Genomic DNA, 27,929 nt, shown 5'->3' with positions numbered 1-27,929 from the left:
TGATTTCTGCTAAGTCCACACGAACTTCTACTTTCTTTACAATTTTGACCTCTTTGGGTAATGGATTTCGAGACAGAAAATCTACATGAGCCATTTGGCTGCCTTTCCGATATTCAACATTGAAATCAAATGATTGTAAGTACGCCCAGCATCGATGCACTCTTGGCGTCAATTCAGCTTTTGTACGGCTTGCTTTTAATGAATTGCAATCAATCAATCGGAAAATTTTGTGCCATGTAAATAATGTCGAAAGTGCTTCACAGCATTGTACACTGCCAGAGTTTCCAACTCATATGAATGATATTTGGATTCTGACGCTGAAGTACATTTGCTGTAGTACTCGACTACTCTACATTTGCCTTCTTGTTTATGCATGAGCATAGCACCATAACCGTACGAGCTTGCATCTGTGTGAAGTTCTATTGGGAGTTGCGGATCAAAAATAATAAGCACTGGGTCACTTGTCAACATGGAAATGATTTTTTGACGTATTTGTTCATGCTCCTCCTTCCAAACAACGGTTTCATTTGTTCAGAAAATCTAGGAACAAACTGCCTGAAATATGAGGCCAGGCCTATAAATTGCCTTAATTGTGTGACACTATTTGGCTTTGGTAAAGCGGACAACGCCTCTATTTTTCTCGGATTTGGTTTTATTTCACCGTTTTTTATATAAAATCCGAGGTACTCAATTCCTTTTCTCAAAAACGCACATTTTTTTATATTAAACGAAAATCCTGCATTTGCCAATGCCTTTAAAACGACTGCCAACCTTTCAAATGCTTGTTCTTTTGATTCTGCCACAATCAAAACATCATCAATGTAAACAACTGCATATGAATATGCCAATTCACCCAAAGCTTTTACAATCGCACGCTGAAACACTGACGAGGCATTCTTAAGGCCAAACAGCATAGCTAAAAATTCGTATTGACCCTCTGGAGTCACAAAAGCGGTTCGCTCAATAGAATCTTCGTGTATGGGTATTTGATAAAACCCACTTTCCATGTCCAGACTGGAAAAATATTTTCCACTTCGTAATCTGGCTATCTGATCTGATATTAATGGAAGGGGATATTTATCAGACACTGTATTCGCATTTAATTCTCGGTAGTCTATACACAATCTATCACTACCATCCTTCTTCTTAACCAATAACATTGGACTAGCAAATGGTGAGCTGCTTGCTCGTATGACATTTTGTTTAATCATTTGCTGGATTTTTCCTCTAACAAGTTCCTTCTCGTCTGCGCTCAGCCTATATGGGCGTCTTTGAACTATTTTATTTTTATCTAACAACCTAATTTCTAAAGCACCAGTCGATACACGTCTATTTGGTATTCCATCTATAAAATCATTTGAATGCTCAGCAAGTATTTCTTTTAGTTTTCGCCTATCACTTTCATTCAGTTCAACATTATTACCAATTAGATTTTCTAGAAATTTAGTATTACTTTCTTTGTAGGTTTCATTAATTTGTCTTATTTTATAAATGTCAAATTTGTCAGCTTCAATTAAGACACCAAAACCGAGCTGCAAGATTTCTCGACCAATCATTACATTATGCTTCAAGCAATCATCTGCTACTACGTGAAATAATATTTCTAGATTAAATTGAGACACTTGCACTGTAGCCAAAATTTGCAAATGGCTTTTCACAACATTTTCTCCTATACCTCTTAATATTGTCAGATTATTAATTCGCTTGCCAGATAACTTATTACTTAATGTTTCTTTGATCAAAGAGCACTCGGCGCCCGAGTCAAAGAAAAATGGAAAGAGCTCACCCAGTTGGTACATTTTTCCCTTTGGCTCTATAACTGTACACAAGTTTACTCGCTTCTCAATGCTGCCAGATGATACTTCTCTCTTCAAACAAGCTGATGCAATGTGACCTATGTCGCCGCACTTATAACAAGTCACTCCTGCTCTCTCTCGTCCTGATGTAGAGTGTGGTCGATGTGGCCTTGTATCGGGTTTCTCGTCTGCTTTCTTCTTACGGCACTCGGCTACCTTGTGTCCAGTTTTCCCACAGTAAAAGCATTTGCTTGGAGTTTGCATCTTTTGTCTTTTCCTTTCTGGCTCTGAACCCGACGGCAGATGATCGCTTCGTTTAAATGCATAAGCTTTTAATTCTTGTTGCATTTCATTGCGCGTTTTTACATTTGTAAAAATTAATTTTTGTAATTTTGCGTCAAATTTTGATGCATGTGCCAGCACGACAGCAACGTCTCTATGCCCTCATATCGTTGTATGAACAACTCGCCGAACTCTGGCCAAGTTATGCCAGTGTGACAGATTTGGGCAAGCCACGGTGAAGAGCTCCCCACTAATGCCTTTGTAAGCGCCATTACTAGTGCACTGCCTTCCAGAGGATGCTCAGATAGAATCATATCGGTTGTTCTATACCACGCTAGGGCGTCAGCTCCCGGTGCATCAGGATTGAATATTGGTAGAGTAGTTGTTGTTGTTTTTGCTGCTGTCTGCATTGACTTTAACATCTCCATAAATTTGTTATTTTGCGACTCCAGTATCGCTTCCAGCATGCGTGCTGATATTTCTTGTGGGTAGGGGTATCCCACTTCTGATGTCGGAGATGGCTCTGAATTCTCGTGCTCCATAATAACTTCTTAATTTCAGTAGGCGATATTTGTTCTTTTGCTTTTTGAACGCAGCGAGTCGCAATTGTCTCGTTGTTACCTCTGCTGTCCTCAGACTAAAAAAGCCACGTACGCCAGCCTCAACGCTCGTGCTTCTCTTCCTCTTTACATAACAACTACAATCGCGCCACACTCGGCCGAGGCATCTCTCTCGCTCTCGGGCCTCGTTCTCGGCATAGAATTTACCGCTAACCGACATTCCTCAGTCATCATTTACTTTGCTTATTGCATTGTACATAGCAGCAACACAGCTCGTTGCTATGAAGTTTTACAACATCGCAATACCGTGTCAGACTCACTGACGTGGCAACGCAGCATTACATTGCTACGTCATCAACATTTTACATTCATTTTATTAACATAACATGCTCCTGTTATGTCAAATTCTAATGTTAATTACATAAATCTCTGACATATGTATATGATTTTATATATCATATTTTACGATATACCACGCCCATAGTGGGCGGATCGGGAAAATTTTAACAGATATACACGAGTATGTGTTCCCAATTTAAAGTATCTAGTTTCATTAGCGCCAAAATAAACTGCGTTGATACGGACAGTCCGACAGACGGACGGACGAATAGCAAGACGGACATTGCACAAAACCAATACACTAATTCACTTTCGTGAATGTGTGTAATAATTAAGGAAAACACGAAGGGTAATGTAATTATGTGTGTGCAGACCAGACGGCCGATCGACGGCAAATTTACCAATGCAGTTTCGTAGCGAAAACAAATTCTTTATGCGTACGAACGCTTTCATCCCCTTGCCACAAATAACGACAAAACGAAAGGCAATTGTTGTTGGATGGAGACTCTTCTCTATCCGAGTTGTTGCAAGTTATCTAATTGAAATATAGAAATAATAGAAAATGCCGCGCTTGTGTGCTTTCGCTGCAAAAGTTTATTTGTGACTAACTACTTAGAGGTGGTACCTATCAGCTAGATATGGTACACGCGCTTATCGATATATCGTGTCGCATTGTAACAGATGATATTCATTAACACCCTTCCTCAATGCGATCAGGATTACAAATTTAGTTTACATAATCCATTTCAAATTAACTTAACCCTTTATTTGGCACCACGTCCGATTTTGATGCGGTTTGTTTTATTAGATAGAAAACTGAAAATAAACAAGTAAGAAAGCTCTAGTCGAGACTACTCGACTACGAGATCCCCTGAACCCTTGGAGTAATAGCTATTTCAATAGTTTTTCGCGGCTTTCAGCTTACACAAGAAACACGCACACACACACACACACACGCACGCACGCATACACAGGTATACATACACACACATATACACACACACACACATACACACACATATACACACACACACACACACATACACACACACACGGAGGTTCGAGTTACGTTTTCACGGAGTGCGGTCGATGTCATCGTGATCCATCGTAGACAATAGCTTGAACTGTGTTTTCCCCTGCGAAAGTGGAAAGAACTGAAGTCAACGTGTTTGCTGTGGGCGCGGCGTACCCAGCGACCTCAAAAAAACTACCAGAGACTTACTGCGCGGCGGTTCGTGGAATTCCCAAGCGGTATAATTCGTAGGTGCAAGAGAGGGGGAGGCGATAGCGTCAGTGTTTTGGCGTCAGGGCTTCTTTCTTTTCCTTGTCTTTTGTGGGTGCGTAAATTTTGTTACTTTATGCGTCACACTTGCGCAATAATAAAAATCAGGTGCATTCACTCTAACAGCTGTTAGTAGTGCTGGAAATTGCATCGGGCAATCAGCTGCTCACTAACGTTGGTGAGTTGCTAAGCCTTAGCAAAGACAGCAACCTAGCTGCTGGAGTGAAGTAGCAGTTATTAAAAGTAGTGCATACTTTCGGGCTCTCGCTATAGTCAAGTTGAGTTTAAGTTACTGCGGGTTGTAAACTCAGATTATATTAGTAGCCATTGCCCACTACAGGCTTCACGCCGTGGTAGTCGGAGCAGAAATGGATGCCATGATGGAGGACGAGCTGCAAGCTTTTGCGCGTCGTTCCTCGTTGCAGCGATCGCCGCAGCAACAACAGAGGGCGTTGGCGCAGCCGTCGACTTCTAATCAGGCTCCAGTGGCTGTCACTAAAAGAAGCGTTAGCTCAAATAGGAGCTACACTAGAGGGTTTGTCTGCCTTATTTGGGGGTCAGCGGCATATAAAATAATACACTTTTTTTTTTCGTTTTTCAAAATTTTGATTCAGTACGATTTTATAAAGGAAAAAGGATTTGTTGCAGATATAGAAAAAAATTACTGACAGTTCTCTCGGTATTTAGAAAAACGTAAACGTAATGTAATTTGGATATTCTTAACCCTCTAAGACTACTTTCTAAAATAAAGGCAGAAATTAATTCGAATAATTTTTTATACCCTGAACCCATTTTCAATGGGAAATCAGGGTATAATGGTTTTGTTGAAATGTATGTAACAGGCAGAAGGAGGCGTGGCAGACCCCACAAAGTATATATATTATTGATCAGCGCGACGAGCTGAGTTGATTTGGCCCTGTCCGTCTGTCTGTCCGTCTGTCCGTCCGTCCGTCTGTCCGTCTGTCCGTATGTATGAACGCGTCGATTTCAGAAGATATAAGAGCTAGAGACTTCAAATTTTTTTTAAAATGTCCGTAATTACAGCGCGCATATCAAGTTTGTCATTAAAAATCGATAACTCATCCCTATCTTTTTTTATCGATAAAAAACCTTATCGAAAACCAGTTATAAAATTATATCTTCTACACCTTTAATGCTAGAGTTTCCAAATTTTTAATGTATGCTTATATGAAATTTATACAATTTCGGTTTTTGTTAAAATTAACCCCCACCCTTAAATTCACCCCCTCACCCTCACTTTTGTAAAAAGCGTATTTCAAATACTAGAGACTTGTGCTTTGGCAATTACATGCATATCCATGTTATAATCATAATCTGAAAGTTTCATGAAGATCGTACGTCCACAAAAAAAGTTATTAAGCGCAATTAAGTTCTCATAGTAAGCGCTCACTGCCGCCCATGCGTGTTTATGCTTGTGTGTGTCTATGTATGTAAATGTTTGTGTATGTGTGTATGTGTGTGTGTGTGTGTGTGTATGTGTGTATGTATGTATGTGTGTGTATGTATACCTGTGTATGCGTGCGTGCGTGTGTGTGTGTGTGTGTGTGCGTGTTTCTTGTGTAAGCTGAAAGCCGCGAAAAACTATTGAAATAGCTATTACTCCAAGGGTTCAGGGGATCTCGTAGTCGAGTAGTCTCGACTAGAGCTTTCTTACTTGTTTTTAAGTAAATAAGGGCTCCTGAGTTCAAATATGAACTCAGAAGAAATGTAGAAGCTTTCGTTTACCTGGAAGGTGAGAAAATTTAAATAAGTGCCTCAAGGCACTCTTGGGGCTTAAAGGGTAAAAAAAATATTTCCCAAAAAAATTGATTTTTTTATTTTTAAAAATTTTTTTTTTTTTAAATCATATTATTTGTTCAAAACAATTTTCATTGGCCGAGAGGCATAAATACAGTTTGCACAATATGCAAATGCACTGCGTTTGTGAAGTTTTGCAGTGCTTGACCATCTTTTTCCCACATTGCGATCCAACTGCTCTGGCTCATGAGGTCTAATGATTTAAAAAGTCACACTTCAAGTCCTTTATTGGGTGGTTATTTAATTTTTGGCATTATTTGAGTTGTGGCTGCAAGGGTCGCCGAGAAATTGGCGACTGCATAGTATTGTGAGGAGCAATATAGGTATGCACGTATGAGTGTATATGAACGTACGTATTTGCTGTGCGTTTATATGCATATACGTGCATATACATATTGCTCCACACAAGCGACGCGAATACTGTAGGAGCGACCCTCGCACTGGAAAGGGGGTCAAAGTCCTGTTAGAGGCGGGCTCTTTCGCTCCTACAGATTCAGCAATGGGTTCGCGTCGCACGCACGACGATCATCGATGACCGTTAGCCGAGGTGCCGTTCGGGCCGGGTGATAGCAGTGGACGTTTTCACTCGCATGGCAACAACGGTACTTTGGCCAATGGGAGGCTGCCACGCAATTTGGCGGGAAAGTGGCGTCACCCAGATCACGCCACTTTACCGTTTTATGGGCACGAGCAGCAGGAAGGCCCCGCTCCAGAGCCGAACAGGCCCCGTTACCACACGAGGCAGGGCCTGTGGCTGGGGTATAAAAGGCCACCAGCGGCTCCATACAGAATCAGAAAAAAAGGAGTCAAAAGAAGTAAAAGAAGTCGAAAATATACCGGTGAGAAGCTATATAGTGAAAGTGCGTGAAGAAAGTCAAGTGAAAGTCAACGCGAGTGGTAAATCAGGACTCCCAGGACATCGTGGGAACAGCAAGGACATCGAGGGAACAGCAAGGACATCCAGTGGGAATCCTTGCAGATCAGCAGCAGGCGCCGATCAGGACATCGGTGCATATCAGCAACTTAAGCGAGGCCTGCACACCTGGGTGAGTTCGCGTAGCCGTGTGTAAGAGAAGTGCTTGTGAGTGAACGAAGCTAGTGTTGTACTGTGAGTGAGCGAGATAGTAGGAGAGATCTGCATAGCTGGCGAACCGCCTGAGTTTACAGATCCAGATCCTGGCGTTTCTCAAATCCTTACGGTGAGCTAGCGTGTTCAGCATAACACTCTCCCAGCCGGAGTGCGTTGAACAAGCGCTCAGTAGGTGTGCGTCGCTAAGCAAACCAGCGAGCCACATACATTTGCATAAGTGACGTGTACAATTCATATCTATTTAAGAAAATATACCATTACGCTATAAAACCTAAACCACAAGACTAATTAATTATCGCAGGGGCTTCAACAAATAAATTTGTTGGCAACGAATCCACAGTCAGCTGAAACTAGCCCAGCTTAGACTCGGGATAAACCGAAGGTTCGTTACAACTGGCGCCCAACGTGGGGCCCGAACCCACGACCCTGAGATTAAGAGTCTCATGCTCTACCGACTGAGCTAGCCGGGCACACTAGACGTTATGCGGAGGCAGTTTGGCGAGTGGGTTACGAGGAATGAAGGAAGCATTCCTTACTCACTGAGGATCGCCGAGCTGGAGCGACTGCATGGACGCCGTGCCTCACTCAGGGATGAGGCAACGACCGCCGTCACGGAGGACGACCTGGAATCAGAGCTTGCGCATGTGGCGCGGCTCTGTGTGCCCTCCACAAGCGCAGCAGCACGACTGCAGGACACGCGACAGGGTGAGATGAGAGCCACATCCACCCCGCAACCGGAAATAAGGCCACGAGGACACGACAGCACAGCTCAGGAATATCCGAAGGTGGCCAAACAAGAGCGGGAGTGGAGCTTCCGCTTTGACGGCACCACAAAGCCTTTGGAGTTCTTGGAGCAGGTGGAGTGGTCGGCGGACACCTATGGCCTGGATTTAGACATGATCCCAAGGGCGATGCCAGAGCTGCTGAAAGGCATGGCCTTGAAATGGTACGTGGCCAACAATCGGCACTGGACGGCGTGGGCGACATTCGTGCGCAGCTTCCAGGAGTTTTTCCTGCCCAGAGGCTATCTGGAGAAGCTGGAGGATGACGTCAAACGCCGGAGGCAGATGGTAGATGAGTGCTTCAAAGTCTACATGGTGGAGATGCAGACTCTCATGCGGCCTCTGCGCTATGGAGCAGACCGCGAAATGAAGCTAATATACAATAACAGCCTGCCCGATCTGCGCGCTTACGCCAGGCCGTATCAATTCCACAATCTAGTGGAATTGATGCACCTGGCAGATGAGTTCGAGGAGCTGGAGAAGGACCGCGAGAGGTTGCGGCAACAGCCACGGCCTGGCCGGACACGACTGATGGCCATGGACGACGCTGGAGGCGATGTGGAGTATCGCCGCATGGAGGATGAGGCAAAGCCTTCGCCTGCGCCAAGGACTGGCACAGCCAGAGCACGAACACACATCCCGAATCCAGCCAGGGCATGTCGAGTGTGTGGTCAGGAGGGGCACCGCGCGTTTACGTGTCGCAACAAGGCGCTGGATTTCTGCTGGCAGTGCGGGCGCATTGGAGTGAGAACGTTTGCCTGTTGCCAGTCGGGAAACGAGCAGCGGCACCCGCCATCCAGGGGCGAGCGGGAGCAGCAGCCAGGAGCCCCCAGGTATTAATGGGCAGTCTTCAGGACGAAGGCAGCCGGCTGACGGCGATCGTGGCCATTGGAGTCTCACAGCAGAAGGCCACGATTGACACGGGAGCCTCGAGCAGCTTCATCAGTGAGAGGCTCGCTGAGAAGCTCGGAGGAGTGGGCGTGGTGCGCGCCACACGGCGGCGCATACGCTTGGCGGACGGCAGTTGCAGTCAGGTGGACTCGCAGCTGGAGACGACGATCAGCCTGGGAAATCAGCAAATCCAGATACCGTTGCTGATCCTGCCAGGAGTGATCGACGATTTGGTGCTAGGCTGGGATTTCTTGGCTAGTATAGGCACCACACTGGAGTGTGGCGGTTTGGCGCTGAAAATTGGGCCAAGAGATCCCAAGCCAAGCCACCAACTGGAAGCGAAGTTATCGATGGTTGCTGTAAGCATGGAAGCGGGTCCCAAGACGCCACTGGAGGTGACTACTGATAGTCAAGAATCGCTTCATGTGGATAAGGAGGTGAAGGGCACCAACAGGACCAAAAAGCAACGGTATCTTCGACGCAGGAAAGACATGCGAAATGGGGTAGCAGATGCACTCTCTCGGCAGCTTCTGGAGAAAGAGGCGAGCCGCTTGGTCGCTAGTAAGGAGACGCCAGCTGGGACAGGATGTCGTTGGCTCACCAAGCTGCGCCAGGGTCTGCGCAAGGCACCACAAAAGTGGCCAGACTATCGCGAGGAGTCTGGAAACTTATACCGGCACAGTCCGCATCAAGCCGGCCACAAAAGTGTGGCGGCGTGGAAGCTGTGTGTGCCTACGGAGCGGCGCAAGCAAGTACTGGCAGAGAGCCACGATGCAGTCGCCGCTGGCCACCTTGGGAGCCGAAAAACAATTGCTCGGGTGGCCGCACGATACTACTGGCCCGGTATGTATCGGGATGCGCGGGCGTACGTGCAGCGTTGCAAGCGGTGTCAGAACTGCAAGACTAGTCAGCCGCCTGCAGCTGGGCAGAGGCTGAATCAAGTGCGTCGGAACCTGGAGAGAGCTGGACAGGATCAGGCGCGGCATTACAATCTACGGAGGCGGCAGTGGAAGCCGGCCGTAGGTGACAAGGTGTGGGCAAAGGAACGCCACTTGTCTAATGCCGCAGAGGGATTCGCAGCAAAACTGGCGCCACGCTATGGAGGGCCATATATAGTGCCCAGTTTTGTGTCTCCAGTCATCTGCCGGATCAGGTCGGAGGCAGAAAAGCGGACCAGGACGGCGCATGTGCCGGATCTCAAGCCGTGGAGAGGAGACACGGGTGAGCAATAGAGCTGTTTTGTTTTTTTTTCCCAAAAAAAAAAAAAAAAAAAAGGGGAGTGAATACACAGCGAAGTGTATTGCTTCTTAGAAAAAAAGAAGAAGAAAAAAACAAGTAAGAAAGCTCTAGTCGAGGCTGCTCGACTACGAGATCCCCTGAACCCTTGGAGTGCTAGCTATTTCAATAATTTTTCGCGTCTTTCAGCTTACACAAGAAACACGACACGAACTGCGAACTGCGAACTGCGACACACATACACTCACACATGCATACACACACAAACGCACACACAGGCACACATACACACAAACACATACACATACAAGCACCCACGCATAAACACGCATGGGCCGCAGTGTGCGCTTACTATGAGAACTTAATTGTTTAATAACTTTTTTTGTGGACGTACGATCTTCATGAAACTTTCAGATTATGATTATAACATGAATATGCATGTAATTGCCAAAGCACAAGTCTCTAGTATTTGAAATACGCGTTTTACAAAAGTGAGGGTGAGGGGGTGAATTTAGAGGTGGGGGGTAAATTTTAACAAAAACCGAAATTGTATAAATTGCATATAAGCATACATTCAAAATTTGGAGACTCTAGCAATAAAGGTGTAGAAGATATAATTTTATAACTGGTTTTCGATAAGGTTTTTCATCGATAAAAAAAGATCGGGATGAGTTATCGAATTTTAATGATAAACTCGATATCCGCGCTGTAATTACGAACATTTTACAAAAAATTTGAAGTCTCTAGCTCTTATATCTTCGGAAATCGACGCGTTCAAACATACGGACAGACGGACAGACGGACAGACAGACAGACGGACAGGGCCAAATCAACTCAGCTCATCACCCTGATCAAGAATATATATACTTTGTGGGGTCTGCCACGCCTCCTTCTGCCTGTTACATACATTTCAACAAAACCATTATACCCTGATTTCCCATTTTCAATGGGTTCAGGGTATAATAAGACGACAAAATTTTGCTCAAAAATGCATAATTTCGGTTGCGAAACGCATCTGTGACTGGAAAACTACAGTTGCCACCAAGAAAATTACGGTATGTGGGTGCGCAACAACAATTGGTTTGAACTGCGCGCGCACGACAGCAAGCAGTGTACAGTACTGCACCGAAAAACTTAGCTGTCGGTGCATGCGCCATGCATAGATACAACAACAAAGCAGTGCATGCGCAAGCAGCACTCATATACGGTACATGCGCAACAACAACGCGCGCAGCTGAAATTATGTATTTGTCTAGCGAAAGCGAAAAGCGGAAAAACAACAACAAGCCGCACGCATTCCAGACAAAAGAATTGCTGCACACACACACACAGCGAAGCGAGAGCAAGCGAGCGTAGGCAAGGGTCAAGGGCCTACGTCGGCTGCCCAGCGATCGCTTGCGCACGAAGATGTCAAAGCGAGCGACATCTAAAACCGCCAACAACAAAACATACAGAGATAACTAAAACAGCCAACAACAAAACACACAGCGACATATAAAACAATCACTACCAAAGAGATACATAAAACGGCCAACAACAATGCAACGCAGCAGAAGAGCTTGCATTTGGTTGTTCGGCCACCGAAGGGCTATGTATGCATGTGTAGGTGAGAGTGGGGAAAACGGTATCAAGGCGATACCGTAGCCTGCCTGGAATTCAGCCGTAAGGCAGGGAAAGCTAGAGTGGGCTGACAGAGGACACAGGTCCCGTTATATGCAGCCGCCTACGCAGCCGGCGACGTGGCAGCAGAGGGTATAAATGGGCATGTTGGCATCGGGCCGGGCTGCTTGTGGATGAGTTACCAGAGTGGACCGACGGCGCTCGAGTGCTGTGTGTCGAGTGAAGTGTTCCAGGTGAAGTCGAGGAGCATGCAGGCATATTTTTGGGTTGCCCATTGGGGTTGGTTCACCATTGATGCCTGCCACGCGACTGTTCTTCCGGTTGTCCGTGCTGAGACGTAGGCGCGTTTTGTTGGCCGATCCTCGCGCACTGGCCAGCGACTTTGCTGGAGCTGTGCGCGAATGAGGAGTGAGCCGCAAAATAGCAGCCGGCGTCAAAGTTCGACACCGGTGGCAGTTGCGAACGACATCGATGTGGCCAGCTCCCAACAGCAATCCAATTATGTGTCTGCAGCGCCGCAAATGGAGATCAGCGACGAGCCTTCGCCAGCAGCAGAGAGGTCGACGAGGGATATGGTGAGGCAGGTGGCCGCCGCACGAGTGCCAAAGCCACCGGAGACTGCAGAACCAATAGGTGAGTTGTGCAGGAGCGTCCGGCGTGGGCGGAGGCAGCGGCGGCCCATATTGCACGCGGGCATGCAGTCGGAGATGTGGCTGTTTGCTGTGAGATGTGACTACAGACGCCTGCCACGCGAATGGCTCCACCGGTCATGGATCGCCAGGTGTCGGTAAAGCTTGGCAACCGAATCCTCGCGCACTGGCCAGCGACTCCGCTGGAGCTGTGCGCGAAAGAGGAGTGGCCAACAAGCGCACCGACACCAAAGATCTGACACCGGTGACCATTTGCGAACGACGTCTGTGGCCCGATCTCGTAGCAGCAGTGCATGTATTGACTGCGATGCCCCACCGGAGCATCCCCAAGGGGCCAAGAAGCAGCAGAAACCAGAAGAGAGATGTCTCCAACGGCGAGGGACAGCGTGCGCCAAATGGGTGAAATGGCCATTGCCATGCGCGCGTGCGCCAATGCCACCGGGGGCTGCAAAACCGAGAGGCGAGTTTTGCAGCAGCGCCCGGCGTGGGCATTGGCAGCGGCAGGCCATCAGGTCAAGGGGCATAGAGGAAAAGATGCCCAACCTGAAAAACAATATTTATACTCATTCACGAAAGTGAATCAGTATATTGGTTTTGTGCAATGTCCGTCTTGCTGTCCGTCCGTCTGTCCGTCTGTCCGTCCGTCCGTCTGTCCGTCTGTCCGTCTGTCCGTCTGTCCGTATGAACGCAATCTATTTCGGCGCTATTGAAGCTAGAGACTTGAAATTTGGAACACATACTCGTGTATATCTCCGATTTATAAAGTGTTAAAATTTTCCCGATCCGCCCACTAGGGGCGTGGCAAATCGGAAAATGCATTTTCCGATATACCAGAATTCATGTTTGTTGAAGAGCTAGAAAGCTGAAACTTGGTATGTAGGTCCGCGTTGACCACCCAAGATCACGAGCTATGGCGGATATATCTACGCCCATTGGGGGCGTGGCAAATCGGATAAAACCGTATCTCCTAAAGTTGTAAACCTAGAATGCTGAAATTTTGCACGTCAGCTAATGGTATGATTCTATAAAGTCTGAAGATAAATTATAAGTCTACGCCCGTTGGGGGCGTGGCAAATCGGACCTGAAGATATAGTGATTTTTTAAATTCTCCTATATTTTGGACACTATTGATGGCAGAGACCTCAAATTTTGTATATATACTCGGACTGATCACCCAAGACCAAAAAGTTTTGTCGGATATATGTCCGCCCACAGGGGGCGTGGCAAACCGCAAAAGTTTATATCTCCTAAAGTATAATAGCTAGAAGCTTCAAATTTGGATAGTTGAGTTACTGGTAGCCTCCTCTATCGATTCCCCAAAAATAATTTTTACGCCTCTTTAGGGGCGTGGCATATCGAAAAATACCCTGTAATTTTCACATTTTTTTAGGGTAAGCATTCAAACTTTGCAGTTAGGGTAACGTTATCTCTTTCTAAAAACTGACCAAAAATGAGGTGTCTACGCCCAGTTGGGGCGTGGCAAATCGGAAAAACCTGTATATTCTACAGTATTAGAACGAAACTTAACTACTAAATTGTTGATGGGATGTGAATGAGTATTCCGCAGTCGGTAACGCCCGACTGCAACGTTCTTACTTGTTTTATTAAAGTTTTGTCGAGACTTATAAAAATATTAGCCCCATTCACTTACCGGCAGAGTGCAGCATTGCCAGCGGTAAGGGAAAAATACAGCTGTTAACGTTAACAGAGCGTTAACAGCAGCGATCAGCGCAAAACGGAGCAACGCAGCGGAGACGGGCGCCAAATTCAAACTCGATGGTCTCGTGTTTTCCCGAAGGAAGAGGGGAGTGTGAAGAGCAATATAGGTATGCACGTATGAGTGTATATGAACGTACGTATTTGCTGTGCGTTTATATGCATATACGTGCATATACATGTTGCTCCACACAAGCGACGCGAATACTGTAGGAGCGACCCTCGCACTGGAAAGGGGGTCAAAGTCCTGTTAGAGGCGGGCTCTTTCGCTCCTACAGATTCAGCAATGGTTTCGCGTCGCACGCACGACGATCATCGATGACCGTTAGCCGAGGTGCCGTTCGGGCCGGGTGATAGCAGTGGACGTTTTCACTCGCATGGCAACAACGGTACTTTGGCCAATGGGAGGCTGCCACGCAATTTGGCGGGAAAGTGGCGTCACCCAGATCACGCCACTTTACCGTTTTATGGGCACGAGCAGCAGGAAGGCTTCGCTCCAGAGCCGAACAGGCCCCGTTACCACACGAGGTAGGGCCTGTGGCTGGGGTATAAAAGGCCACCAGCGGCTCCATACAGAATCAGAAAAAAAGGAGTCAAAAGAAGTAAAAGAAGTCGAAAATATACCGGTGAGAAGCTATATAGTGAAAGTGCGTGAAGAAAGTCAAGTGAAAGTCAACGCGAGTGGTAAATCAGGACTCCCAGGACATCGTGGGAACAGCAAGGACATCGAGGGAACAGCAAGGACATCCAGTGGGAATCCTTGCAGATCAGCAGCAGGCGCCGATCAGGACATCGGTGCATATCAGCAACTTAAGCGAGGCCTGCACACCTGGGTGAGTTCGCGTAGCCGTGCGTAAGAGAAGTGCTTGTGAGTGAACGAAGCTAGTGTTGTACTGTGAGTGAGCGAGATAGTAGGAGAGATCTGCATAGCTGGCGAACCGCCAGAGTTTACAGATCCAGATCCTGGCGTTTCTCAAATCCTTACGGTGAGCTAGCGTGTTCAGCATAACACTCTCCCAGCCGGAGTGCGTTGAACAAGCGCTCAGTAGGTGTGCGTCGCTAAGCAAACCAGCGAGCCACATACATTTGCATAAGTGACGTGTACAATTCATATCTATTTAAGAAAATATACCATTACGCTATAAAACCTAAACCACAAGACTAATTAATTATCGCAGGGGCTTCAACAAATAAATTTGTTGGCAACGAATCCACAGTCAGCTGAAACTAGCCCAGCTTAGACTCGGGATAAACCGAAGGTTCGTTACAGTATGTGATGGCGGTATATTGGCATGTAAATTAAAATGCTGATATAGTGATGAATATCTTCCGTTGTGATTTTAGCCTTGTTGGCAATATTTTCCTTCAGGGATGCGCGTCCTCGACTATCATATTTATAATATCAGAGTTTTAAAAAAACAAAAGTTGATGCGGAGTTTTCAGATGATTTAATTTAGGATGCCAACGAAGAGTCGCCTTGAAAATATATATTGTTAATGTGCAATATCTTTGATTGTTGTGCCATATAACTTACTTTTTAATTTACTCGATATCTACTCATAACAAATTAATGAGTTGGACTACAAATAAAAGTAATGATTTGCTTACTAAGCCTAAATAAGCCACCAGAACACTGTAAAGATACACGTGTTGCTACTTCAATAACTGGCAATGGTGATTGAGGCCTATTAGGAGATTTTCGAGAAGGCTCATAGTTCTGCACATTATTGTCAATGTTTTCAAAAGTACTGCACATTATACTCGACATGTCCACATCCGAAGGTACTGATTCGAGCAACTCCAGGAGTTGTTCATTCATCAGACCATTTATAGTGCCCTCTTGAAGCTATTTTTCAATCTCTATTAACAATTTTCAACAATAAATAAAAATCACACACAAATCATACAAGAAGTGCAAGCAGTTGTGGAATAGCTGCTGACAACAAATTTTGCCGTTAAGCCCCAAGAGTGCCTCAAGGCTCTTATCACTTTTACGATGCTACTAAGCTCAATTTCAACATATTCGCACCATTTAAACTTTTGTATAGTAAATTATCCTACCTTTCACGAAAAAAATATTGAGTTCAATAGGTTTTATAAATTCGCTTTTATCAACACTTCAAAAGACAATATGCAGCAGCTGAAATTTTTGGCGCGAAATTTTATGTGATGTGAACATTTGTTTATGAAAAGTATAATTTAAAATGTCTGAGAGCTTTAAAACTTTTTTAGGGCATTTTGGCAAGTATTTTTAACAGTCTTACGTTTTTTAAATTAACTAAAAGCTCTTAGTTATTTTTTAAAAATTAAAAATAAAATAAGTGCCTAGAGGCTCGCTTGGGGCTTAGAGGGTTAAACTATTTAACATATTATTATATTTATTTAATAACTATACGACTATTTATCTTAATAATATATTTATTAAACTTTAATTTAAGTGGAAATTTTTAAAACAATTGTTTCTCTTGTTGAAACATAAGGCCACTTCACATTTCCCACACATTACTTGCGAGAATCCCGTACACTTCGGGTACTTGCACCTTTTTCGTCTTTCACCCCACAAAGGCCAATGTCCAAATTCATCCTGCCGTACCATTCGATTTTGCACGCGTTGCGTAGGACCTCTTTGTTTTTTTTTTTTTTTTTTTTTTGCTGCAATTCGTTCTCGAGCATAGAACTTCTTTTTCCCATTATTAATTTGGTATCAATTTTTGTTAGCACCTCTGCAATATTTATCCGAAACTCGGAAGATCCTAAGAGTTTAGTGCTTGATGCATTCGCCTTATGAACGCGTTTGTACAAAAGCCAAGCATTACTCACTGTCAAGTCGAGTAGATGGTAAAAAATGCGAACCTGCCAGCGTCTACTTCTTAGTAAAATTTTATATCTTCCAATAATGCTGTCGATCAGATCAACACCTCCCATATAGCTATTGTATTGTGCTACTGCAAAGGGTCGGATGAATCCGCTAAGTATTTCAAAAGGGGCAATGGATTGAAAAAATTGTCAAAATAAATTCGAAAGTTCTGATGCCTAGGCACTTCTCTGACCATTCTAACAACACAGTTTGATGCCGCACCTAGATCTGGTTCGTTAGGCAAAACTTTGTTTTCATTTCCTGAATCTATCTCAAACTTATAGCAGAAGCCTGAATGACCGCTAAGAACATAAATTCTATATCCCCATTTATGAGGCTTGTTCGGGTTGTATCTTTTAATATGATTTCTAGCTTTGGTTGAACAAATCTATTCGTCGACACACAAAAACTGCTCCATTGGAACTTTTTTAAAATTGTTGTTTAGTTCCTGGATAATTGGCCTGATTTTGAAAAGCCGATCGTGATTGGCATGAGTCAAAGGCAAAATATTATCATTATTGTTAAAATGCACATGACGTCTTATAGTTTCGAATTTTTTTTGCGACATAATGTTTTGAACGGCTGCAATGCCCATATTATTATTATTAATAAGTTGCGTTGTCTCCATAGCAGAGATCTTTTTTGGTTGTTCTTGGGCGAACCAGTGCTATTTGAAGCAATGGTTACATCAACGTCAGCACGTTCATCTTGCTCATCAATGTCCCCATCCGTACCATCCAATTCTTCTTTGTCTGGCTCGAAATCACTTTGTTCATTGGCAGAAAAATCGAATTCGTCCTCGCTCTCCAAACTATTAAAAAATCTTGCGATTTCCGAAGGTGTCAATCCCCTTGCGGACATTATTCCTAAGTAAGAAATACTGTCTACAAAAATACTGTCTATAAATATGTGTAGGTCGGCCTCAAAGAAGAACATAAAACACATAAGACAATCCAAAATAAATTCATAGCAACGCATAATGACCCAAACAACAAAAGAAGTATATAGTGACATGTAAAACATAAGCACAATAAATGGTATGTTGCATAAATGCAACAAAATTGAGAGTGCAAAAAAGAAGTCCTAATAGTACTTTGTTGCATATCTGCAACATACCGATATTCAAGAGTTACTCACAATACACAACAACAAACCCAAAAACTTGATTACAAACGCATTATTAATATAGTTACCTTATTTAAAAAGTAGTTGTTCGCAAATTAAAAATTTTTGTTATTAGAAAAATTTGCAAATATAAAATTGATTAGGACACCATATACACAATTCACTAAATTGGTGGGAAATTTTAATATTTGTATGGCAAGACATGTGACAAGTGTGACCAGCTACAAAAAATGCCATACCACTTTCTTGATACCCATTGCGAAATAACTCAATTTAAACGGTATGTTGCAGATATGCAACAAGGCCGTATAAAGGGTTAACATTTAACATAATTCATTTCAAACCTAACATTTCAGTAAATTTAACATGCTTGTTCTTCTTCTTTGTCATGATATCCGCAATAATATCTGTTGTACAAGCATACTTTAAGTTAATTTGACCATCGTCAACTACTTGACGTACAAAATGATATCCAATATCAATATGCTTATTCTGGACCACGAGTTTGCAATAACCCCTTGATGTATTGCGAATGGCCTATGGTGATATTCCCAAGCTTATCTTCACGCATCACCTCCATGCTCAAGAACAATTCAGGTACACCTTTGTCGACACATTCAAACGAATTCAAAATCGCCGATTTGATGCTAACCAGGTCCTGTTTGGACTGACATGCTATCAGTAAATCATCAACATATACCAGGGCTCCTTTTTACCAGACCACGAAACCCAAACCAATCAGCACATCATTTAGTTTTGTGTTCCACTCCCTTCCTGATTGTTTCAATCCATATATTGGCTTCTGTAGCAACAAAGCCTTATCTGGTTAAGCCCGATCAATGTACCCTTTTGGTTGCTTCATGTACACATTTGGTGTACATACAGTCTTAATTTCGCTGCCAGTGCAAAGATGAATCGCATGCTCTCTAGTCTGCATACTGGAGAAAAAGTTTCTGTATAGTTTATGCCATACTGCTGGGAGCAACCTTTTGCCACAAATCGTGCCTTAAATCGTTCTACTTGACCATCTTTGTCACGCTTCAGACTGTATACCCATTTACAGCCAACAGCTCGCTGTCCTTTCGGCAAATTTGTCAATTGCCATGTCCGGTTAGGCATCAGTGCGTCATATTCCCGTTTCATCGCATCGCACCTGATGCATGAGCACTCTTCATCGCCTCCTCATAGGATGATGGACCCTTTACTAGAGCCCCAAGTACGTTGTGCTGCTTTCGAGGTCGGCCTGGCTTGCCGGCTCGAATCAGCCTTGGTCTGTCAGGACCAATGCGAGGAACATTCACAGATTCGTCCACGCTTACTTTGTCTTTGTCGCTGCTACGCCCATGGCTGCTGTCTCGATCGCTGCTGTGTCCAGCGCTGCTCACCCGATCGCTGCTGTGTCCAACGCTGTTCTCTCGATCGCTGCTGCGCCCATTGCTGCCAGAGTCATCATTCCCGCTACCACGGAATGATTGGTAGCACTCGAAATTGGCAACACACATACAAATGAATCGTCGTCATCTTGAGTGTCGTCGAAAAGAACATCTCGCCTCTCAACCACCTGGTGAGTTATTGGGTCGTACAAACGATAGACCTTGCTTTCTACCGAATACCCAACCATCCGGTATTCCTTGCCTTTCGGTTGCAGTTTGCTCTTTCTTGGACCCTTGTCCAAAGCCACTGCAATTGAACCAAACGTTTTTAGATGACCGACAAAAGGTTTCTTACCACGCTTCCATAGGCGTCATACTGCCTAAAGCACTGGTTAGCGATCGATTTCGTATATATACGGTTGTGTTGACTGCTTCAGCCCACAAAGATTTACCGAATCCTGATTGCGTCAACATACATCTTGTCATCTCCACCAGAGTGCGATTTGCTCTCTCAGCTACGCCATTTTGCTGTGGAGTGTATGCTACTGCCAGCTACCTCTCGATCCCTTGACTCTTCAGGTATTCATCAAACGGCTTATTGACGAATTGAATGAGACACTTGCCTGTTTGCCGTTCAGCCAACGTTTTGAACTCGTCGAACTTCTTGAAGACTTCATCCTTCCTCCGAAGGAAATATACGAAGATACGCCTTGACTTGTCATCAATAAACGTTAAGAAGTACGTCGATCCAGCCAGAGACTGTGTGCTAAAAGGCCCACACACATCTGCATGAACCAACTTCAATATGCCTTGTGCTCCATTGACAGTTGCATCAGGAAATGGCTGCACATGAATTTTGCATAGCATGCAAGTTTTACAATTCATGTTATCATTGAAAACCATATTTTCAATACCGCGCACCATTCTTTTCTTGATCAGGTCTTTCAAGCTATTTACATTCAAATGGCCATACCGTTTATGCCATAGCACACCATCTGCCCTGACCGCAGAATTACAGCCATTTAGCTTTCCTTGAAACATGTACAAGTCTCCAACTTTATTTGCTTTCACAATGAAATCACCCTTTTGCATTACTTTTGCATACGTTTGCCCGAACGTAATAAAGCAATCATATTCCCGTTCATTTTCGGCACATAGAGAACATCTTTTAACAGCAACGTGCATAATTCCGGCTCTAGCCTTATTTCTCCTCTTCCCTCTGCTCTCAGCAAACCAGAGTCAGCCAGACTGATCATTTCTGTGCTTGTGGCGCCACTATCCAAACACCACATACTCTTTTTCAAATGATCTGCGCTCAACGCATTAAATAAACTGCACTGCTTGTTCTCTCTTCTTCCTGCCTTTTTCTCACTTGCGCTCTCTTTCTAAAGCTAGGTATACACGATGCAAACAATTTGCAGCAAGTTGATTGCTGCAATCAAATTAGCACGTTTGAACACCAGTGCAAACATTTTGCTGCAAACAAAAAATTTGCAATACCTGTTTGCGGCAGCTTTTTTTGCTTGTCGTCTGAACACAGAATTTAGCCGTTAACTTGGTTGCGTCAGTTGCTTGCTTGTTTGCATGTGCTGTATGCTTTTATTGCAGCAAGCAAAGCAATATGTGGGATCGCGAGAAAACGATTGAATTAATTGAATTATACGAGAATTTTTGAGTTTTATGGGATGTTTCGTCAGCAGACTTTAAAAATAAGTATAAACAAGTAAGAAAGCTCTAGTCGAGACTGCTCGACTACGAGATCCCCTGAACCCTTGCAAGGGCCTTGGAGCAATAGATATTTCAATAATTTTTCGCGTCTTTCAGCTTACACAAGAAACACGCACACACACACACACAGGCATACATACACACACACGCATACAGACACACATACACACACACACACACATACACACACACATACACAAACACATATACACATACACACACACATACACAAACACATATACACACATACACAAACACATACACACACAAGCACCCACGCATAAACGCGCATGGGCTGCAGTGTGCGCTTACTATGAGAACTTAATTGTTTAATAACTTTTTTTGTGGACGTACGATCTTCATGAAACTTTTAGATTATGATTATAACATGGATATGCATGTAATTGCCAAAGCCCAAGTCTCTAGTATTTGAAATACGCTTTTTACAAAAGCGAAGGTGAGGGGGTGAATTTAAGGGTGGGGGGTAAATTTTAACAAAAACCGAAATTGTATAAATTGCATATAAGCATACATTAAAAATTTTGAGACTCTAGCAATAAAGGTGTAGAAGATATAATTTTATAACTGGTTTTCGATAAGGTTTTTATCGATAAAAAAAGATCGGGATAAGTTATCGACTTTTAATGATAAACTTGATATGCGCGCTGTAATTACGGACATTTTAAAAAAAATTTGAAGTCTCTAGCTCTTATATCTTCTGAAATCGACGCGTTCATACATACGGACAGACAGACGGACAGGGCCAAATCAACTCAGCTCGTCACCCTGATCAAGAATATATATACTTTGTGGGGTCTGCCACGCCTCCTTCTCCCTGTTACATACATTTCAACAGCTTACACAAGAAACACGCACACACACACACACGTACACATACACATACACACACACATACACAAACACATACACACACAAGCACCCACGCATAAACACGCATGGGCTGCAGTGTGCGCTTACTATGCGAACTTAATTGTTTAATAACTTTTTTTATGGACGTACGATCTTCATGAAACTTTCAGATTATGATTATAACATGGATATGCATGTAATTGCCAAAGCACAAGTTTCTAGTATTTGAAATACGCTTTTTACAAAAGTGAGGGTGAGGGGGTGAATTTAAGGGTGGGGGGTTAATTTTAACAAAAACCGAAATTGTATAAATTGCATGTAAGCATACATTAAAAATTTGGAGACTCTAGCAATAAAGGTGTAGAAGATATAATTTTATAACTGGTTTTCGATAAGGTTTTTTATCGATAAAAAAAGATCGGGATGAGTTATCGAATTTTAATGATAAACTTGATATGCGCGCTGTAATTACGGACATTTAAAAAAAAATTTGAAGTCTCTAGCTCTTATATCTTCTGAAATCGACGCGTTCATACATACGGACAGACGGACAGGGCCAAATCAACTCAGCTCGTCACCCTGATCAAGAATATATATACTTTGTGGGGTCTGCCACGCCTCCTTCTCCCTGTTACATACATTTCAACAAAACCATTATACCCTGATTTCCCATTGAAAATGGGTTCAGGGTATAAAAACAAACACTATATTTCAAATATATAGATATCCGCAACTGGGCCCATAACCTGTTGGATGGAGACTCTTCTCTATCCGAGTTGCTGGAAGTTATCTAATTGAAATATAGAAATAATAGAAAATGCCACGCTTGTGTGCTTTCGTAGCAAAGGTTTATTTGTGACTAACTACTTAGAGGTGGTACCTATCAGCTAGATATGGTACACACGTTTATTCATTAACAATTGTGTAATATCACTGACCAGAGAACACATAGACTAGACATGTAGTACAAAGTTTTTGAACACCGAAAAATCTGCCTCCTAGGGCCTATCAATTTCGTATTTGCTCGGCTCTTCACTTTTTAGGTTCCGGCTACGAAAATATGCGAAAGTACAATCATTCCGCTTCATGCGCTCGACCGAGATGGTCAAATGTTGAATAAAAGATGCCTCTGTGCTCAATTTTTGTTCTTGCTCTTTCGCTCTCTCTGCTCTCTGCTCTCTCAAATATGTATATGTATGTATGCATGTGAGCACAAGCAGCTGCTCACGAAAATTGAAATTTCTTCGCGTTAGACTGCCGTTTCTTCCCTTACGTCAAGTGTATTCCGAACTCTTCAAGCCGTTTGCCATGCGTTTTCGTTATTATTTGAGGGAAGGGTATGAAAGCGTTGGTGCGCATAATGAAAATGTTTTTGCGACGAGCATGCACACACACACTTACAGTATGCTACATGTACTATAAGCATTTGTATGCCTGTGTGCGAAGCTCTTTCTGCCTATAGCAATTTTAAATCCCAGAATTTGCATTTGGTCGATCTTGTGAAGTCCTCATATACATATGTATGTATGTATGTATATACATTTGATTGTGTGTGGGACGTGAACATTGGCGTGTGCCTACCTCAACTTGGAATTGGTTGAACGATTTTGGGTTTTAATTGAAGATGCGCGCTTGTATTTAAGTACCTTTTATTTTCTATTAACAATTCATAAAAACCATTGTTTCAAATAGGGATCTGTTTAATATTATTTCATTAATTTAATAAATATAAAAATAGAAAACATTAAATTTAATATAAACAAATCAATAAAAACAAGGATAATTTAATATGATTAACAAGATAATTCAATAAATTTATAATTCAATAACATTAACAAGATAATTCAATCAATTTATAATTCAATAACATTAACAAGATAATTCAGTAAATTTATAAATATAAATTGCACGCACAAGCCAGTTGCGTTCAAAAATTATGACTTCTTGGCGACGATGGGTTCGTCGTCATTTCCTCCATTGCCACACTGTTGAAAGATTACAATGATAATGTTAGATTTTAAGATTATTGTTATTATTTGCACTGTGCATAATGAGTATGTTTTTACTTACATGCATACACATCCAATTACATATGTATGTACATATGTGCGAATCTCTAGTCATGCTTCCTGTGAAAAATTTAAGTACGTATGTATATTATGTATGTATGTATGTTCATAATGCGTGAACATTGGCGAACAGTGCTGCCATTTTAGCCATTAAGTTGCTAGATCTAGCAATTTTGAATTTGAGTTTGCAATTTTATTTTTAAATTGCTATTAGCCACAAATATAGCTATTTTAAAAAAAAAATTATGCAACTTTTAGCAATTTTGTGATTTTTGTGATCTCACAATAACATCATCTTAAAAAGAACTCAACTTGTTCAAAATCATAACAATATCGATAAATGCACAAACTTGTGAACAATAGTTCAATAGTTGTGAACAATAAGTAGTTTACAAATTCATCGAAAGTGATCGAGTGTCATTAGTGCGCTGAGCTTTAAATTGTATGCCTTTTTGTTAGATTCATTAAAAGTTTTATAAAATACGCCAAAAACGTATACCCAAAAATTTCGCGATGTGTGGTTGAGTGGCGAGTTTAAAGAGTGGATTCGCAAGGATGACACAGACTCAACAAGGGCCTATTGCGCCTATTGCAAGTGCACTATTGGCGCGAAGCTTTATGATGTGCGCCACCACGCTGCCACAAAAAAACATATAAGTGCGATGGGTGCGTGTACACAAAAAAAACAAGTTGCCTTTTGTTGTAAAAAGTGACAAGACGGAGGAGCATGAGGCTGCACTGTGCCTATACATACATTGCAAAACACGCAGCAATAGTGACAAGCGATCATTTGTCGCAATTATGTGCGCACCAATTTGCAGCTTGCCAATCGGCAGCAAACATAAAATTGGGCAGAACAAAGAGAAGTCATATAATAAAAAATGTTCTTGCCGAGCACTTTGCGGAAAATTTGCGGGCTGATATTGGTGATTCAGTCTTTTGCTAGATGAATTGTTTAAATTTTCTTAAATCTTTAGGAGTTGCTATTAACTATTTCAGCAATAGTAAAGGCACAATTGTCTCAACATTTCTAAGCCTTGAGCTTATTGAAGTGGGCGACGCGATATGCATAGCAGATGCAGCTCCAAATATGCTATTAATGATGAAGAAAGTATATTGGAACAATTGGACGACATTTTAACTATCATTTAAAAACTTAATCATGAATAAAAGTAATAAATTTAACATATAAAATTTTAACAAAATTTGGCCATTTCTTTTAGCAATTTTAATAAATTTTTTAGCAATTTTAGCAACTTTTTTTTGAAATTCTAGCAATTCTTGCCTTCAAAATTCTGGCAGCACTGTTGGCGAATGCTTGCCAAGGGCTTTTAATTGTGCGAAAGATTTTGAATTAAATCTGCAGAGGGGAGTGCTAACCGACCTTTTATTATCACTTCACTGTTTTCTACTGTTGAGAATTGTGCCAAAATTAATATACATAAAGTCAAATTCCTTATTGATGTATCATTTTTAATTTTCGTTTACTTATGCTGGTTTTACCAACAATTTTCTCAGTTTGCCATTTACAATTCTTTCTAATTAGAATTAAGGCAAACTGATTAAGAATACATTTTCAATGCTCAAAACAAGGGTGGGTGGGAGAAAACCATTCATTATCTAAAGATGATTTTGCTGTAGCGTGCATGCAGTACAGAACAATTTTCTCTTTAATGCGAGCGATGTATGGTTTCTTTTTGAAAATTTTTCTAAATGATTCGAAATGCAGCTTTATCAAATTGTAAAAATGGTCAGAAGGGGCCTTCAATTTAAGATATCTATTTATATAATGAAAATTTTCATTGAGTATCAAATACTCACTGTATTTCGTCTGATGACGAAATTCAGTGTTTTGCAACAGTTTGTGTAGAAGATACCCAGCAAAATATCGCAATGCATTTTCAATAAAGTCATTTTGAATATTGGCAATGGTTGTATCTAATGACAATTATATTTCTAAATCATCATCTAAAGGTTCAATTTCTGTTGGAGTGTGACATGAATTACATTGTTCATGAAAAACAGATAATTGGGACCCGCTATCTTTTATGATATTGGCCAACATCAAATCTTCATCTGGAATACAATTTCTAGATACCGAAGCTGATGTCAACATTTTCATGGATAGCATTTTAGATATTATTGTATTAAATTCGAATACTGTTGGATTACTATTTGTTCCTCCCCGACATCTAATCAAATAAAATAAATTCTCCAACGGGTCCTGATTTAATTTGGATGTGGCAACAAAGAAAATATCAGTGTTGTTATTACAATATTCCAATATCGATGAGATTGTAATCAACATCCCATCAATGCAATATACTTTGTGTAGATAATGCAGATTTAGGAAATATTCACGCATTTCCTGAAGATACTCATGGACATTATTATTCTCCCTAAGTGCACATCTATAAGGATTATAAATATTGCCGTTGCAACTGCACTATCTTTGCAATCGGAAAGCCCACCTGTTTCGACAACTGTGCGTATCGCAGCAGCTACTCTGTGGCTAAAGATTTGTGTGGCAAATTTCACTTTCATTTTTTCAAAGCAATTCGGACTGACATGTTTTAAGGTCAATTTCGGACATAAACGTGTTAAATTCTTGGTCTCAGTTTCATATAATCTTCTAATTATTCCCCATGAAACTGTACCTTCTGGTATTCTTTAAAAGAATATTACAAGATGCGGTGCATCAAATATTGCAAAAATGTTTTCACCATTAACCTCAAAACTATGATTGTTTAAATCAATACCCCATCTATTCAACACTGCTCTATTATTGGATCCCTGATCGCAAACAACGGCTTTGACATTAAGCCCCAATGCTTGCGATAGTCCAATATTTTCTTCACATTTTTTTTTTAGGTCAGTATGATTTATGCCACGAGTTGAAACCGTATAGCTTAAAACATACTTCCAGTTGTCAAACAGCCCCCTAACAAGGAAAGCACAGACTTGCTGTCCTAAAAACTTAGTCCTTTTTATGCCATCGTTTTCAAATCCCTGTATCTCGTCAAGAGATGAATTATACTGAAGAGCTCTCTTTACTTTAATTTCATCGCAAATTAATACGGTATATTTTTCCTTGGTGGTCATTTTTCCGAAAATGTCCTTCCAGTTTTCTAATAGCGCTGGATTAAATCCAGGAACTAAATTTTTTAAAATCGCCCAGCGATGTAATTGTTTCTTACATGGGAGTTTTAAATTAAGAACATCCCTAAGGTAATCTTATGCCCTAGCTGAGTAGAAATGCATATTTTGCGAAATAACTCTTTCAGCGCTGTTATAAACCTGATTTTTTTTTTTTTTAAGCATTTTACATAAGACCTTTGATTGGTCTGAAACATGAGGTAAATTGTTAATTGTCGTGAAGATATTAACATGCTTTTTCTCCTTTCTGGCTCTTTGGTAAATGTTTCTTTGCCTATGAGCATTTCTTAAAAATGAATACCTTTTTTTTCAAATTATAATTTTCTTTCTGAACATTCTGAAAAGCTACTTTCATTTCATAATACTTTTTACGATAATATACCTCATTTTGCTCTCTTTTTAAACAATTTGAACAAAAAGAAGACCTACCAGCGCTTAAAACTTGCCACAATTGATTTTGTAAACAAAGCACAGAAAATTCTCCAAATTTTCTTTCCCGTCACTTTGATTTTGAATGTTGCTGCTCTGATGCTGCTGTTCTGTCTTAGATGGCTTCATAAAGTCATCTACTACTTTATTTAAGCATTTCTTTTGATAGCTATAAGGAGCAATAGCTTCCTCCTGTATGTCCAATGAATAAATGTCATCACTTACGTCAGCATTATTATTTGAAATCAAATTTGAATTGT

The 27,929-nt window shown here is 42.0% G+C and overlaps 1 protein-coding gene and 1 non-coding gene across 6 annotated transcripts in view; one reads left to right on the top strand and one right to left on the bottom strand.

Moving 5' to 3' along the window:
* LOC149270110 (LIM domain transcription factor LMO4) overlaps positions 1–27,929 on the top strand; it is a 93,289-nt gene that overhangs the window by 48,153 nt on the left and 17,207 nt on the right. The gene's annotated exons all lie outside the window — the stretch shown is intronic.
* Positions 7,565–7,637, bottom strand: TRNAK-CUU (transfer RNA lysine (anticodon CUU)). Its single transcript has one exon. It is a non-coding gene; the product is annotated as a tRNA-Lys (tRNA).

This window comes from Drosophila arizonae, chromosome 3 (assembly GCF_054131065.1).
Source record: "Drosophila arizonae isolate 15081-1271.41 chromosome 3, UAZ_ARI_1.0, whole genome shotgun sequence".
Classification (NCBI taxonomy): Eukaryota; Metazoa; Arthropoda; class Insecta; order Diptera; family Drosophilidae; genus Drosophila; species Drosophila arizonae.
Note: the sequence above shows the minus strand (reverse complement) of the source record. Positions and strands in the feature narration are given on the sequence as shown.